Below are 5,022 nucleotides of genomic sequence, written 5' to 3' on the forward strand. Positions count from 1 at the left end.
TTTAGACCACTGAGCCATCTCTCCAGCCCCAGTTTCAATAATTAATACATTGTACATTGTTATCTTCTTAGTGGTTATCCATAGTACAAGGTGCAGACAGGATATCCTGTCCAAACACCATTAGTACAAATCTTTCTTCTCATTGAATTAAGTGAAAGTAGCTGTATATCCATCCTAACTATTCTGCATATACAGATACAACATGGTCCCTCCTTTGTATCCCCTTTTTTTGTTTATTCCTGTCAGAAGTGGGTATTCCATTGGCATCTAAATACTATAGGTGCATGAATTCAGCAAAACAATCCAACACAATCCAGCAGTCCACAATAGTAGTGGGTTGTCCACAGAAGTTATTGACTTGAGCCTTTCACAGCTCAGCATATTAATATGGTTTTACTTTATATACCTCGTTTTTATACTTTTCTGCTAGATGGTTAAGACCAAGATAAAGCAAGACCTATATAGCAAGAAATATAACTTTTGTATCTGATAAGGTCAGTCAAGTACCCTCACGATTTATCCTGTTACCCTATACCACAGGTTGCAGATCCTTTGTCAGTGTCAGCCGTGTGGATAAGTCATGGCCATTGCTTGATCAGTTTGCTCTCTGTGGAAGCCTGAGAGAATGTTTTCTATCCAGGTGACTCTCCTTAGGCACACTCTGCATCATCCATCAATCACGTTGCTCTGTGGCCCCCATAATCTCCTTGATCAGAAAATTTTGGACACAACTGAGTTACATGATGTTACAGTATAGGTTCTCCTATGTCCTGAATCTTCTCTGACCTTGAAAAGCTTTAGTGAAAATGTTGGCTGTCCTTGGAGCCCTTCTGTTTCCTCTAATTTTTGGTCTGCAAACCTAGGTTGTTAACCCTCCAGAAGAGAAGGTTATTATTACCCTACAAGATATGCATTTCGGTTTAACTTCACTATCTGAATATAAAACATCTTAGGCATAACATGAAACAGGTATTTTCCATCAAGTATTGATATGTTAAACATTAAGTCCCTATGGAATATGGAGATAAAAAATTAAAAAATGAAAAATATTTAAAGAACATTAATAAACAATTAGATATTTTTACACAGAAACTTGGAAATGTAACCATAATACAGTGTTGTAGCAGGACAGTCCTGTGATATTTATTTTTGTGTGTGTCTTTTTTTCATTTATTACCCTTTTAAAAAAAAAAAACTTTTATTTGTGAGATAGTGTGGTAATAATTTGTATGTCATGACAAGGAGTATGTATTTAGAAGACCAGAATGACAGGTATTCGAAGCGCGACCCTTCTATTACACATTGTTATCTTCAGTGCAGTTGCTTAGTTCACAGGTATCAACATGTATAGTCAGGGTGAGAATCCTACCAATTAACTGCTAGTTTCAAAAACCTGCTGATGTTTCTCAGGATCATTGCCTTGCCCATCTTGTGCGTATAAATATATGGCTTTGTCTTTGTCCTGTTTCCCAGCTTTTTCCTTGCCCTCTCCTCATTTTCCAATCCTTAAGTTCTTGCTTTCCTTTTTTTTTTTTTTTTTTAAAGTTTCAGAGATTTATTAATCTGTGTAATAAACTCCAACAAATAAACATGATTTCATGCATTTAAACAAGAAGCATTTCCTGGTTCAATGGAAAATTGTGCGGATGGCTTCTGAAAGACCTTCATTTTAAGCAGCTTTATAGTGAAACATTTCACTTAAAAGTTGGGACCTTCTTTCTTCAGTTTGCTGTAATCCATATTCACAGTGAAGAACTTGTATTGATCATTGGGACCCAGTTTGTTCCAGGGTTCTGGGTTATTCTTCCTGTCACAACTGACATCTGGATTGAACAATGCCAGACGTGTCAAATACAGTGCTACTCCAGTACCTCCTGCTTCAATAAACACGAAAAGGGGGATCAAGCTGGGGTGCTTCTTGGCCTTGGCGAAGATCTGGCGGAGCATGTTTGCGGCAGCAGCCTGCAGCCCAAACGGACGAAAACAAACCCGTCAGTCTAGACTAAGCCGTCACCCTCGCCAGGCTGTGAGAACGTCCCTCGCTTTCCTTTTAATTGTGTTAATACCTTTCTATTTGTGTTTCTTCTTTGGAGTTCTTATACTAGGGAGACTATACGATATTTACACATGTTGATCTGGTTTATTTCACTTCTGAGTGTATCTTCAAGAGGCATCCACTTCAATATAAAGATTTAAAGTTTATCCTTCTTTGTAGCTGAGTAATACTCCATTGTATAAAAATACCACATCTTTTTCCTCTATTCCTCAGGTGACAGGCATCTTAAGTTGTTTCCAAGATGTGGCTATCACAAATTGTGCTGCTATAAACATAGGTACACATATATCATTATGATATGATGCTTTCATTTCCTCCTAAAAAAATTCCCAGTAGGGGGATAGCTGGCTTGAATGGGATTTCTAGTCCTAGTTTCTTAAGGAATCTCCACACTGATTTCCATAACGATTCTACCAGTCTACATTCCCACCAGCAGTGGAGAAGGGCTCCCTTTTCCCCACAGCCTCGCCAACATTTGCTGTTGGTTGATTTCTTTATGATAGCCATTCTTTCTGAGGTGAGGTAGTATCTTAGTGTTGTTTAATTTGCATTTTACAGATGGCTAGTGACTTGGAGCATTTTTTCATATATTCGCTGCTTTAATTTCGTCCTCTGAGAAGTGTGTGTTCATCTCGGGTTCCCATTTCTGGATTGGGTCTTTAAATTTAGGGACCCTAATGTTTTTTAGTTCTTTATAAATTCCAGAGAGCAGACCTTTGTCTGAGTGCTTATTAGTTAAAATTTTTTTGAAATTTGTGGGTTGTCTTTTCACTTCGTTGGTAATTTCTTTTGACATGCAAAAACTTCTCAAGAGGTGGTCCCAGTTGTTAATTCTTTCAAGTATTATGATTTGATTCTTGTTCATGAACTCTTTGCCTGCCCCTATCTTCAAGAGTTCCTCCTACTTTCTCTTCCAGGAGATTTAGTGTTTCCGTTTTAATGTTTAGATCTTTAATCCATTTTGACTTTAGCTTAGTACATGGTGACAGACCTGGGTCAAGTTTCATTTTTCGGCATGTAAAGAGCCAGTTTTTCCAGCACTGTTTGTTAAAGAGGCCATCTTTCTTCCGGTAAACGTGTTTGGCCCCTTCATTGAAGATCAAGTGGTTGAGTGTGTTCGTAGAGGACTCTGCATCTTCTAATCTATTCCATTGATGCTCAGGTCTATTTTGTTGCCAAGGGGGCCTGGCCCTTTGCTCAGTTCTTTAAGTGGCTGCTTCAGCATAGCAGTCAGGCTCAGGTTGCTGTGGTTCGATCCCCACAACTCAAGCCAGCCAAACCTGCCCTGAAGGCATTTGGAGCAAAAAAAAAAAAAAAATCCTATTTTGTTGCCAATACCATGCTGATTTTATCACAGTAGCTTTGTAGTATAATTTCAAGTCAGGAATTGTACTGCCTCCTGCGTTGTCTTTGTTGCCCAGGATTCCCTTTGCTATTCTAGGTCTTTTCTGGTTCCAAATAAATTATAGGAATGATTTCTCTAGGCCTGGGAGGTATGTTGTTGATAGTTTAATAAGGATTGCATTAAATCTGTACAGCAGTTTTGGGAATATGGCCATCTTGACAATGTTGGTTCTTTCTTTCCAGGAGCAGGGAATATCTATTTTCTGAAATCCTCTACAATCTCTTTTTTCAGAGTACTGTAATTTTCCATGAAAATATCTTTGACTTCTATAGTTAAATGAATTCCGAGGTATTTCATTTTCCGCTGTGCTATCGTAAAAGGTATTGTTTCTCTAATTTCCCTCTCAGTGTGTTTTTTATCTGTGTAGAGGAATGCTGTTGACTTTTGAGTATTGACTTTGTATCCTGCTATGCTACTGAATTTATGTATCAATTCTAGTAGCTTCTTGGTGAAGTTCTTTGTTTTTTCCAAGTAAAGTATCATGTCATCTGCAAATAATGATAATTTAACTTCTTCTTTACTAATTCTTTATTTCTCCCTCTTGTCTAATGGCTGTAGCTAATGATTCCAGAACTATATTGAATAGCAGTGGTGATAGAGGACATCCTTGTCTTGTATCAGATTTGAGAGTAAAAGATTTCAATTTTTCCCCACTGAGAATTATATTAGCCATTGGGTTGTCATAGACGGCTTTTATCAGATTGAAGTAGAGGCCATCTATTCTAATTTTCTGTAGGACTTTGAACATGAATGAGTGTCGGACTTTGTCAAAAGCCTTTTCTGCATCAGTTGAGATGATCATGTGTTTTTGAGATTTCGCTCTGTTGGTGTAGTGTATTGCATTTATAGATTTTTGAGTATTGAACCATCCTTGCATCCCTGGAATGAATCCTACCTGGTCATGGTGTATGATCTTCTTGATGATTTGCTGCATTCTATTTGCTAGGATTTTATTGAGGATTTTTGCATATATGTTCATGTGGGAGATTGGCCTGTAGTTCTCTTTCTTAGTTGCGTCTTTCCCTGGTTTTGGTATCAGTATAATACTTGCCTCCAGGAATGATTTTGGGAGAACTGTTTCCTTTTCAATTTCATTGCAGAGTTTGAGGAGTGTAGGGATTATATCTTCTGTGAATTTCTTGTAGAATTCAGCTGTGAATCCATCAGGACCTGTACTTGCCTTTGTCAGCAGACTCTTTATTACCTTTTGTATTTGATTGACTATTATTGGGTTATTAAGAGTTGTTATATCTTATTGATTCGGTTTTGGTAATTTGTACCTTTCTAAGAATGTGTTCATTTTTTCTGTGTCTTCTATTCTGTGAGCGTAAATATTCTCAAAGTAGCTTATTGATAATCTTCTGAATTTCCACTGGATCTGTAGTAGTTACACCCTTTTCATTCCTTATTGCTTGTATTTGAATTTTTTCTTTCCTCTTTTTGATGAGGTTAGCTATGGGCTTATCAGTTTTACTTAATCTTTCAGAGAACCAGCTTTTTGATTTGTTAATTCTTTCAACTGTTTTCTTCATCTCAACTGAATTAATTTCTGCTCTAATCT

The 5,022-nt window shown here is 37.3% G+C and overlaps 1 protein-coding gene and 1 pseudogene across 3 annotated transcripts in view; one reads left to right on the plus strand and one right to left on the minus strand.

Moving 5' to 3' along the window:
* The window catches only part of Usp34 (ubiquitin specific peptidase 34), a 266,917-nt gene that overhangs the window by 151,741 nt on the left and 110,154 nt on the right, over positions 1–5,022 (plus strand). The gene's annotated exons all lie outside the window — the stretch shown is intronic.
* LOC101579059 lies at positions 1,543–2,033 on the minus strand (annotated as a pseudogene).

The sequence above is a fragment of the Octodon degus genome, unplaced genomic scaffold, assembly GCF_000260255.1.
Source record: "Octodon degus isolate 3935 unplaced genomic scaffold, OctDeg1.0 scaffold00078, whole genome shotgun sequence".
NCBI lineage: Eukaryota > Metazoa > Chordata > Mammalia > Rodentia > Octodontidae > Octodon > Octodon degus.